This window comes from Xyrauchen texanus, chromosome 31 (genome assembly GCF_025860055.1).
Source record: "Xyrauchen texanus isolate HMW12.3.18 chromosome 31, RBS_HiC_50CHRs, whole genome shotgun sequence".
Taxonomy (NCBI): domain Eukaryota; kingdom Metazoa; phylum Chordata; class Actinopteri; order Cypriniformes; family Catostomidae; genus Xyrauchen; species Xyrauchen texanus.
Genome location: NC_068306.1, coordinates 13,941,446 through 13,954,953, shown reverse-complemented (window position 1 = coordinate 13,954,953; position 13,508 = coordinate 13,941,446).

Sequence of the window (13,508 nt, the reverse complement as noted above, 5' to 3'; positions counted from 1 at the left end):
TTAGATAATCTATAGAAGAACAAACAATTAAACGTGAAACCCACACGAGTTTCACTCACCATCGCATTTAAGGCGTTCACGTACCAAAAGTGTTGAAGCTACAGCCATAATTACAGCCGCACATACACGGCTGTATGGAACAGCTGACTGAAGGAAGGCAGCAATTGGCCAGCGGAGCTCGATACGAGCCTCGCGCAAACAAACGCTAAATCACATACAACGAAACTAACATTAACACAAGGTACCAGAGCCAGGCAGTTAGCCTAACATTGAACATAAAAACAATCAATGACGACAACACATACCTATTGAGCGGAAACGCCCAATACCGGAGAAAAGGGGGGAGGCCATTAGACCATGACGCGCATCTAGGCGGCACATAGCCACCCTAATATACCCCACGAATGCACGCTAATAGGCTATAAACAAAACCGCCGAATACTGAGGGGCGAGATATAATAAAACAGACAAATGCGCTGTTCTTATGCATGCCGCATAATACAAATCGCATTAAAGTTATTATACATAACCGTGATTTTTCCCGGTTACGCCCAAATTACAACATTAGGAAGGGAGAAACTGCTACAAGACATTAGTCTGCCTCACTACAATCAGATATCGCATTAAATTCAGGACAAAAGCATGTGATATTGCTGAATTATAAACTTAAGTCTTTAAGTTTAAGAGTTTCTTGGCAAAATTAAAAGTTGTTACTATGTTTTAGCAGTACTAATTTGACAGCCAAATTTGTCCCATATAGAACCACACAGACATAGAACTACAGATAATTTGACTGGTTAAGTGCTCATGGAAAATGTGTTTTTTTTTTATCAGTTTTTTTAAGACAGAAAGTAGTAAGCTTCATGGATGGAATTGGGAAGGTCATTCCACCAACGTGGTCCGATAAAAACGAAAATCTGGGAAAGTGTTTTGTTGCATCTGTGTTGGAACAACAAGGCACTGCTCCTTAACCAACTGCAGGCTTCTGGTGAGAACGTAGCTCTGCAAAAACTATTTTAGGCAGGGTGGAGCCGACCCAGTGACTTCTGTATGCCAGCATCAGAGCCTTGAATTTGATACGTGCGTCAAACGGCAGCCAGTGAGACAAGGAGTGGTGTAACATGCACTCTCTTTGGTTCATTAAAGACCAGATGTCCTGCTTCATTCTGGATCATTTGCAGGGGTCTAACTGAGAATGCAGAGAGGCCTACAATGAGAGCATTACAGTAGTCCAGTCTAGTTATGACAAGTTGTGTGGCTTGTTCAGAGAGGAAGGGACTTCTCTTCCTGATATTGTAGAATATAAATCTACATGATCATGCGGTCTGTGAAATTGAGTTGATATTGATGGTTCCCCTAGATGTCTGACCATTTTGGAAGGCGTTACTGTAGTTGAACCCAGCTGAATGGTGATGTGTTCAACAGCACGGGTGGCTGGAAAGATAAGGAGCTCAGTCTTGGCTGAGTTAAGTTGCAGGTGGGGTTACTTTATCCAGGACTAGATGTCAGCCAAACAGGCAGAGATTTGAGCAGTCACCGTGGTGTCGTTGCGCTGGAAAGACAAGTAGAGCTGTGTATAATCAGCGTAGCAGTGGTAAGAGAAACCATGTGCCTGAATAATTGGTCTCAGAGATGTTGTGTATATAGAGAAGAGAAGTGGTCAAGCACTGAGCACCTGAGGTACTCCAGTAAGTAGCTGATGTGACTTGGACACCTCACCTCTCCAGGCTACCTTGATGGACCTCCCTGAGAGATAGGAATTAAACCAGTCAAGCACAGTTCCCGTGAGGCCCAGAATAGCCAGTGTGGAGTAAGATATGATGGTTGACTGTCAAAGGTTGCAGAAAGGTCCAGTAGAATCAGGACAGATGATCTGGATCCAGCTCTCACCTGACTCAGTGACAGACAGCAGTGCAGTCTCGGTGGAGTGTCCACTTTTGAAGCCTGACTGATTGTCATCCAGCAGCTTGTTCTGCAAGAGATAGGCAGAGATCTGATTGAAAACAGCCCTTTCAAGTGTTTTCACCATGAATGGGATGAGACTGGTCTGTAGTGTTCTACTTGTGTGGGGTTAAGTGCAGTTTTTTTCAGTAGCGAGGTTACTCGTGCCTGCTTAAATGTTGAGGGAAAAATGCCTGAAAGTAGAGATGTGTTAATTATGTGTGAGTGCAGGTAGGATGGACGGAGAGATGGTTTGGAGATAGTGGGTATGAATGGGGTCAAGGGAACAGATGGTGGGGTGGTTGGAAATGAGGAGTTTAGAGACCTCAGTGTCAGTCAGAAGAGGGAACATAGAGACAGAAGAGCTGCATATAGGATGTGGTTGTTTGGGAGGGTGTGGTGCTGGGAATGCATTGCTGATGGCTGTTACTTAATTAGTAAAAAATGTGTCAAAGACACCTGCTGTCAGTGAGGTGTCAAGCGGTGGAGGGGGAGGATAGAGAAATGTGTTGAATGTTCTAAACAAGCTGTGTGTCAGTGGTGTTGTTGATCTTGTTATGGTAATAGGAAGTTTTTGCAGATTTAATGTTATCTTAAAAAGTTGCAAGCAGAGACTGGCACTTACCCATATCTGCAGTGTAGCTGACAAAGGCAAAGACGAAGACGATGTGTAGGACCCAAGTGCAGATTTATTGCCAAAATGATGATAATACAAGAAACCCTGTCTATACCCGTGAACATGAACTAAACACTTGGACTGGACTAAACTAGACATAAACTTGAAACAGGAACTAGACTAGGAACTAGACATGACTAGAGCTATTTTACACAACAATACTAGACAAGAGACAATGGCAAACATGAGGGCTTAAATACATGGATATGGGTAAACATAAGCCAATGAAAAAACAGAACTCTAAACTAAATAACAAGGCAATGAACTAAAACCAATGACAAACTAGAACTGATAAAGTAATCAAACAATGAACCAATGAAAGCAAGACACATATTGAAAACATATTGTACATTTAAGAACCATTTAAAGAAATGGCTACTTGAATTTCAGAGCTGTCAACATTAACACATTTCTCTAGGCGTCTTGCCTTGTGTGTGTGTATATGTTATGTCTTTGTCAGATGTTTGTTTGATTGTTGGTTTGCTGTAATTCGACTGTATTTTTATTTTTTTTTAACATAATATGATCTTTTACTAAATGTATTGTACAATTTCTTTTTTTTTTTAATTTGTAATTTTATTCTCTTTTAGGGTGACTTTTAACATCTGTCCGGGGACTGCAGATGAAAAATAGCCTTCTGGCTAATTCTGGCATATTGGCAGCAATGTTAATTAATATGCACTGTCCCTGTAATAATAAATAAATAAATAAACATGAACACGGAGGGAAAACAGGACATCGCATGACTGGGAAACAGGAACTTAACAAGAATTTCAATATAAAAGTACACAAACAAAAAAACAACAGGGAATGTGACAGAGGCACTTACAATGGAAATGAATGTGACCCATTTTTGGAGGGTTTAAAGGCAGAAATGTGAAGCTTATAATTTTATAAAAATACTTGCATTAATTATACTATTAAAACTCATGTTTTATTTGAGCTTTAAAATTGTTTAAATTGTTATTTTTTACAGCCATTTTAGGGTTTGTTGACATTACATCATCATAAAATTGGCTTTAACGTTACACAAAAATGGTTAGTAAGTGATTTTATCACACTAAAATCATGTTTACACGCATATTGTTTATGCCATTTGGCTATGCTTTTGAAAAAGTTAGTATTTTAACATTCAAAAATTGGCCCCCGTTCACTTCCATTGTAAGTGCTTCACTGGAAACCAGATTTATTTTTTAAGAAAAGAAGGGACAAGTCAAAATATGAGTCTTCTTTAGAGTCTTTCTAAGACTTTATTATAGTACATTGTGCTATTAATAGAGTACAATAATTAGCTATTACAATTTTCACAAGAGAGATACTGTAAAACTCACTCTGTGATAAGTTTAGCTTTCTCCAGGTCTCCGGTTTTTCCATAGTATAAAACCTGGGGGTGAGTAAACAATAAAAAAGTTTAGCTTTCTCCAGGTCTCCGGTTTTTCCATAGTATAAAACCTGGGGGTGAGTAAACAATAGGGATGGGATGATATGGTTATCTTGAGTTTCACGATTCTATATAATCTTAATTCAATATTCGTAAAAAAAAAACATTCGTAAAAAATGTTTGATAAAAATGGACAATATAATTTTGTATAAGTCCTTTAATACACAATATAAATTTTCAAAGTTTAAATAATAAGAGTTGCTCATATACTTTCTCAATAAGAAAATATCACAAACAAATAAGGTTCCAAAAATAGTGAGGTTCATTCACACAGATCAATTGTAGAACAAGCAATAGAACTGAAAGTGAATATTTAATTTTGTAATAATTTGTATGTCATCATAATTGTAATCACATTTTAACTTTGTAAAAATAAAAATAATTCTACATTCTATAAATATTATATCATGAAATGGTATATATAATAATGATATTAGTGGAACCGGTTCTGCTGGCATCTCCAGCATGGGAGGTGGGCGCGCTAATGAGGATGCTAAAGGCTAAAGCCTCTAGCATCAGTCATTAGTGCACCTCTTGAGGCCAGGGGAGTGAGGTTTTACACATACTACACAGCAATCACATACAAGCTGGCTACCATTACATTAGCTATCATTGTTTGAAATAATGTGTACATACAAGTAAAAACATTGAGTTTACATTAATATAAGAAACTCTAAAAAGGCATTGTCACTTTAAGAGTTTCAATATGCATTTCACAATGTTCTGTTCAATCATCAACAAAATTTCACAGTTTCTTTAACCATCCATGCTGTGAGATTCAAATTTATATTTATTTTAACTTTTTTATCTGACTGTAAAGAACAGAAAGGATGTTAAGACACAATATTAAATGAAAGGGTAGAAGCCTCATCTTCGATGGACACACATTACACGGAGGAAACTGTTTTAATTTCAAGCACTTCATCAAAACAAGGCGATTTTCCAGGTAGTCCAGTATATGTACATTTCTAAAAGCTAAATTAAAGCATTTTAAGCACTTCAAGGACCTTGTATGAACCTTTAAAACAGTGTAGATAAAAGCACAATAGTGGTAAAATCAAGCAATAGAGAGATTATGACATTTGACGAGTCATTTCATTGATGATCACATGTACAGAAAACAATGTAGCAAATTTAAAAATATCGAGTTATGCCATGATATGGTTTGTAATTTTTTTGGTTCGTGATAAATTGTCCCAACCCTAGTAGACAATAACGGAATTTTCATTTTTGAGTGAACTATCCCTTTAAGAATAAAAATGAATCACAATATACATCAACTTCAGTATTAAACTCTTATTACATTATTATATATAATACATTAAATATAAGTAAACATATTTAAAATTTCTTTAGAAATGTAAATTTTTATAGTCTAGTTTTGGGAGGCAAATACTAGCTAATAGCTTTTCTAAGGGATTCCGAAATATTATATTACAATTAGGGCTGGGTATTGATACAGATTTTCTGATTCAATTTGATTCGGATTCACAATTCGACTCTGATTTGATTAAATATCGATTCATATGGGATTATTTCAGTTATAATGTCCCTTTTGCTTACAGATAAAATTATTTATTTAAGAATGTATGACCTTTTAACTAGGTTTATTAGGAAAATATAAATTTTACTAATTATATTGTATTCATTTTCATCATTTTGGTCACATTTTGGCTTTTTAAAAATTAACAAATAAATGTTTTCAATAAATAAATAAGATATTCTTAAGATATTATTATATTTCATATATTATTTTTGTTACATATTTATTGTTAAATTGCATCATTTGTACTAGGGGTGTAACGGTTCTCTGTTTAAAAAAGGAACCATACGGTTCGCCATCAGTAATTTGGGAAGCATTGGCACCGTGGTCGGTTCACCTCAAGTTTATTGACGCATCTGGAGCACAAGGTTTCGTGAAGAATAGAAAGCATCAAATAGACACTCACAGTTATAACCTCCGCTTATGCATCTGAATGGATCTGTGAATAGATACACTCCACCTGTGTTTCATGTGGGTCAACTTGATGACATTACTGTTCTGCAAGTTGTGTGGCATGGGGGGCGTGGTCATGTGTCGTCTGCGGGAGAGAGAGAGCGGTAAGCCTCATCACCTGTTTCACAATTATCCCTAACACCTGTCTCTCGTTATCGTGATGCTGAGGGAGACCAAAAGGGATGCCAGTGCTACCTTTTGATTTTCTTTATGTTTATAACGACGGTTACCGTCGTGTGAATGCATCAAAGTGCAAATTAAAGTACTGACCTTGAACCTGCTTCGTTGTCTCCTGACTCCTCCATTACCCACGAACTAAGATCTCATTACAAGTTGAAAATGGCAAGTGGAGAAAACGAGCCACTGATAGACAAAGCACCCTGTGTTATTCAGGTCTCCTCTCTGGAAGCATTTTATTTTTGCAGTCACTTACAACAGCTATGGTCAAAAAACATTTAAAAAACAGGCACTGTTTGCAGACATTGCTCGACTGGAGTGCCGTATACTGGTAATACATCGACATATGTGCAGATTATTTATGGCAAAATCACAGAGGAAAGATCCTCAAATGTGTGTGCAGATGTGCCGAAACTGCACACACTCCCTTTTGTTTTTAAACAAGCACAGTGCTGATTCGGACAGGCATAAAACAATAACTTAAGCGATTGTGGTGTTCATTGGCAACGATATATTTCCCTACTCTGTATTTTAATTGCAAAATTTCCTTCTATGGTGATGCACAGCTTTCGAATATTGAATATATGTGCAGTAAAGTTTGAAATACATTTCATATCGATGCATGTAGCATAATAGTGCAGATATTAAGATTTTGATTTGACAATTTTGATTTATTAATTAGAGAAAAGGGTTTCTTAGTTAAAGACCCAGTGACAATTATCCATGGTATTACTATAGTGATAATTTGTAACCATGACTGCTGTCACCATGGTTTCTTTGCAGATATAATGGTTTTGATACAACTAACCATGGTTTTACAACAGTAATAACGTAGTTTCCATATAGAACTATGATTATACTATATATTGTAAACATGACAGTAACCATGTTGATTTTGTGTTTACTGTGTTTTTACTACAAATACCATAGCTAAACTATGGTTACTGTAAAAAAATATTCGGTGAATGTTTTGAACAAATGTGTGTGTGTGCTTATTTTCCTTCATCGCTTTATTGGAGTGATAGTTGAGTTTAAGCTCCATGTCGCCTTTGGCAGCAATGGTGACTGCATGAGTTATTGCTACATTAAAACGCGCACACGCACACACACACACACACACACACACACACACACACACACACACACACACACACACACACACACACACACACTTCATAACATCCATAAAGGTAAGGTTCAGCTTGGGCCAAAGATATGGCGTAAGTAATATAGGCCTCATGACTAACCAACCACAAATGGACAGATTAGAGTGGCATACACACACATACACAGACATCCTCTTATTCACATATACACACACTCCCGACCTGTGCACTCTGACTGCGAGACAAACCTCCTGATTGTAATTCTGGGTCACAGCTGCTGGAGCAAATAACCAAGATGATGTTTGGCTCCGCTCAAAATCACATTCAATGTTTAGAGTAAGCAAAAATTCACACACCCACAACCTCATTATGCTTATCCAGTCCCTTATCAGGATTCCTACAGCCCTGTGCCTGGTCCAACCCTTCCTACAAATACACACACTGGGGAGCCCCGCGGACCACCTGACATGCTCACAGAATTTCAGAACATAATGTAAAGTTACGGAGTGCATGGTGCTTTAGAGCAGAGTTATCAGAAACTGCAGTGAGCCAGTTTTGGTCTCATTCTCATCTCTGGTCCTGTACGTTCAGGAATGTCCCTCAGGTACAGGGGCAGGTAAAGGTCCTCAGAGCAACTTTATAATGATCCCCTGGTTTACTTTATCAATGCCTGGAGACTTTGGACTGGTGGTTGATTCCGGGACATTTGATGACACAAATGTGATGAGAGATTAATTTCCTGGGTAGGATTAGGGCATTAGTTCAAGTATACGACTATGGTTTTCAAATACATTTACAATTGCTGCATCTGGTCTGGTATATGTTTTTTATATATATTTTGTGCCTTTTGGGTTTTTGCCTTAAAATGGAGAGTGTTTAATTTAACTGACTTTAATTTAAAGTGACTTATAAGACAATATAGTGTTTTTTTTTTTTTTACATTTTAATTGAACATAACATTTAATTGAATATTATTGTATTTTAATAAAAATAAGATGGCAGTCATGATAATAATAATAATCATCATCATCATTATTAAATATTATATATTAATAATTTAATTATAATTATCATTATTGGTATTATTATTTTTACTACTCCTACTACTACCACCATTATCATTATTATTAATATCGTTTTGTCTCTGTGACTGTTTTGTGTGTGTGTGTTTTTGTATAGATTGTGAATTGAAATTAGTCACTGCTCCAGCCTGGTGCATAGTATAATTATAGTGTTGTAGTCTTGGCTATTATTGGTCAAAGGGGTCCAGCTGAGCACATTTGTGGGACTCTGTAGACTTGCTAAAATAAAGAATAAATCCAGCACATTGCAGAAAATAAATGGTGAGAGAGAGAACACTTCCACAAAAATGTCAGTCTCAATGACAGCGCACTTCACAAACGAGCACATGCAGTCAGTGCTAAGGTGCCTCGCTCTCTTCGAGCCCCGCCTAGCGGTTCCTCTAAAACCGTTCCAGATGCTCCTGAGGCATATGGCATCCTCGGCCGCGGTCACGCCGCTCGGGTTGATGCATATGAGACCACTTCAGCACTGGCTTCAGACTCGAGTCCCGAGATGGCCATGCTGCCATGGGCACGTATTAATCACCCCTTCCTGCCATCAGACTTTCAACCCTTGTACAGACCTCTGTTTTCTGCGGACTGGAGTCCCCCTACAGCAGGTGTCCACAGATGCCTCTCAACTGGGTTTGGGTGCCATGTGCAATGGGCACGCAGCCACTGGCTCCTGGACAGGGACTGCCTAGAGTTGCTGGCTGTATTCCTTGCCCCAAAGAGGTTTCTCATGCTGATTCGGGGCAAGCACGCCTTGATCCGTTCAGACAGCACCGAGACGGCAAGGTGGTGTGCGCTCTCGTCATATGTCATACAAATCGCCCGCCATCTCCTCCTTTGGAGTCAGCAGCGACTCAGGTCGCTGCATGCCATTTATATCCCGGGTAACCTCAACACAACAGCGGACGTGCTGTCGCGACAGGTCTCGCTCAGCGGAGAGTGGAGGCTCCACCCCCAGGTGGTCCAGCTGATTTGGGGCCGGTTCGACATGGCACAGGTATAGGTCTCTTTGCCTCCCAAGATAATTCCCACTGCCCGCTCTGGTACTCCCTAACAGAGGCCCCTCTTGGGACAGAAGCGCTGGCACACAGCTAGCCCCGGGGGCTGCGCAATTATGCATTTCCCCCAGTGAGCCTTCTTGCACTGGTGCTGTGCAAGGTCAGGGAGGACGAGGAATAAGTCACCTTAGTTGCTCCTTACTGGCCCACTCGTACTTGATTCTCGGATCTCACGCTCCTCGCGATAGCACCTCCCTGGCAAATTCACCTGAGGAAGGACCTTCTTTACCAGGGACGGGGCACCATCTGGCATCTGCGCCCGGACCTCTGGAACCTCCACGTCTGGCCCCTGGACGGGACATGCAAGATCTGTGTGACCTACCATCTGCGGTCGTAGACATGATCAACCAAGCCAGAGCTCCCTCTACCAGACAGCTTTATGCCCTAAAGTGGCACTTGTTCACAAATTGGTGTTCTTCCCGGTCTGAAGACCCACAGAGTTTGGTCAGTGCATTCATTCCTGTAAGAGGCTCTCCCCCTCCACCTTGAAGGTATATGTAGCCGCTATCATGGCCCAACACAACGCAGTGGATGGCAAGTCCTTGAGTAAGCACTACTTGATTATCAGGTTCCTTAGAGGTGCCCGGAGGCTGAATCCTCCCCGGTCAAGCCTGTTCCCCTCCTGCAACTCTCTGTGATGTATTTTCCATGGGACAGTCCCCCTGTTGGCAGACCCTCGTCTCCCTTGTGCAGTCCCTCTACCCCCGGTCGCTGTGTTTGTAGAGCTCCTCCCTCACCAGGTAGGACTTGCCACCGCGCCACTTCCACGTGTGGCTTGACAACCCATTTGACATATTGGCCACATATTACCTCCCCCAGTCTGGGCAGGATGTGGTCTCCGCAGGGTCTTTTCCCCCTGAAAGAATAGGAACCGAAAAGAACGCCTTCCCCGACGTATTTTATAGTGTTAAGCCCAGAATTTCCCCAGCCTCTTTATGCTCAATGATGAGAAAAATAGAGAGAGGAAAGACCACATCTGGCGGGTTGCTCCCATGATAGTCATGTCGCCTGTTCCCCCCTTAGGGGTGCTGGGAACCTAAGGTCTGTATATGACAAATCTTTGTGGGGGCATTGGGGAGGGTTACGTGCGGTCGATACAGTTACTTCTATCACGCTGTAGCTTGCTTGCACCTGTGTCAGCAGTTCACGTAACACGGTCTAGTGCATGACGTTTTTAAATGGGACCCCTTGTGTCACTACATTCGACTACGTTCCCCTTGGTAGACCTACCACTATAAACGGCCGTACCTTATTCTTGGCTCCTCAGTGCAAAAACCTGACTGACAGATGCATGCCCGCTTCCCTTTATACCCGTATGTCTGGGGGCTGGACATGCAAATTATATCTGCCAATTTCTCATTGGCCTTTTCTCAAGTTCAGAGGTATGTGAGGCTCTCAAGAAAGACCCCTTTTGTCACTACATTTGACACAATGTCTTGTTGCCTCTATCAGACATTTTTTAAACTAAAATAATTTATTATATACTTTTTGTCAGATTTTTGGTTACTTAACAAATGTTATTAAAACATAAGCTTTAAGTTTTGGCTTTAAGATTTTGGGAGATTTCTATCTTTCCATATTCATGTATGGAAACTGCTGCCAAGGGGCATTACCTAGGGCCCAGATTGGAATTTGACTCTGATTTGCTTTAAAAAGTACTTTGATATTTCTTACACAGTGGTTTTTCAGATCACTTCATGGTGTAATGTAAAAAATTAACCTTTTAGTTAAATACTTATTTAAACCAGACCTATCTGAAATGACATACAGCCTTATACTGTATGTCAGTGTCAGTCTAAAAGGGGAGTCTGAAAACATCTCTGCAGATGTCCAGTCACAGACTCAGTAGTCCAGAGTTAATGGGGTGTAAAATCACTGATTACACAGAGATCAGTGCCTCTCCTTCAGTCCATTTATCCGATCACTGCCTCACATCACATACTGCATATTATCTCACTCACTGTAAATAACACAAAGCACATGGCCGCTCTCAGTCGCTGACCAGTATTGATATTCACTGAAGCTGAACCTGATGGACTAAGATTCAAGCCATCGGCACAAACTGCCTGACAGTTATGCTAATTTTATATTAAAGGGATAGTTCACCCAAAAATGGAAATTCTCTCATCATTTCGTCATCCACATGCCCAGATGTCTATGAATTTCTTTCTTCTGCAGAACACACATGCAGATTTTTAGAAGAATATCTCAGATCTGAAGGTCCATACAATGCAAGTGAATGGTGTCCAGAATTTGAAGATCCAAAAAGCACATAATGGCAACATAAAAGTAATCCATGTCTTCAGAAATTATATGATAAGTGTGGGTGAGAAACAGGTCAATATCCACTTTCACTTTCATTTAAGCATTTTTCTTTTCTTTTTGGTGGTTTGCATTCTTCATGCATATGGCCACAGGGGTTGAGGCTGGTCACAGGGGGAAATTTATATATATATGTAAAAAATTAAAATATTGATCTGTTTCTCTTCCACACCTGTATCACTTCAGAAGTCATGAATTTAACGACTGGAGGCTTATGGATTACTTTTATGCTGCCACAAAATCAGAGCATATTACTCCAGTCCTCAGGTCTTTACACTGGCTTCCAGTTACATTTAGAATTGATTTTAAAGTACTATTACTCGTTTATAAATCACTCAATAGCTTAGGACCTAAATATATTCATTTATGCTTGTTGAATATAAACCTAACAGACCTCTCAGATCATTAGGATTTAGTCAGTTAGAAATACAAAGGGTTAACGCAAAAAAAGGGGAGACAACGTTTAGTTATTAAAACCAGCATCTAGAACAGTTTAGATGTGTTCCATCAATAGCCACATTCAAATCCAGACTTAAACCACATCTGTTTAACTGTTTACTGACTGACCACTGTGCTGCACTTACTGATTGCACTGCATCATTTTATTTCTGTATTCTTTTTCTTTTTAATTAATTTGAATATTTTTTACTTATTTTTTAAATTCAGTTTATTAATTTTTAATCTCATTTCTTGTTCTTAATTGATTTTAAAATGAATTTGATCTTGTATTTTCTTTATCATTTATATGTAAAGCACTTTGAATTGCCATTATGTTTGAAATGTGTGTTTGAATTGGAGATTCAGAGTTCTGGCCACCATTCACTTGCATTGTGTGGACCAACAGAGCTGAGATATTCTTCTTAATATCTTAATTTGTGTGCTGCAGAAGGAAGAAAGTCATGCACATCTGGGATGATATGAGGGTAAGTAAATTATGAAAGCATTTTCATTTTGGGCAGAAATATCCTTTTAAGCCCTTAACATTGACTCTCACCATGATTTAAATGAATAGTAAACCCAAAATTATATTTTGTCATTATGTAATCATGTTGTTCCAATTCCGTGTGACCGTCTTTCTACTGTGGAACACATAAGGAACGTTTTTAAAGAATATCCTGTCCACACTTTTCAATATAACAAACGTGAATGAAGACCTTGGCTGTCAAGCCTAAAAATAACAACAACAACAAAAAGCATACTAGAAGTATCATAAAGTGTTCCATATGGAACACTTTATGATACTTCTAGTATGCTTTTGTTGTTATTGTACTATATTTCATTTTCTCCTGAATTCATAAAATGAGATTGTGTGAGTTATTGACTGAAATGTAAGTTATTAATTTATACTAGTTGGCCGTTAACCACTGTGACTGGATCAATGAGTGAGTTGATCTTAAGAATCAGATCAGTTTGATTCATGCATGAATCATTAAAACCAGTTTTGTGATCTGGATCTGTCACGGTATTTAATCCTATGTCTCTTCCTTGTCTCGTGCCTTGTTCTTAGTGTGTGTTGTGTGGGTGCGTGAATGTGTGGGCGTGTTGTTTGTACTATGATTAGCGCTCTGCCGCAATCACTCCTCTCACCAGCTGTTACTCATTCCCATTCCCTTTAAATTCTCACCACTCTCTCATCTCCTTGTCAGATCGTTGTTTGTGATGTCCGGTGTTGTTCGCTCTTCAGAGTTCCAGTCCAGTTCTCTCGTCGTCCCTGTTTC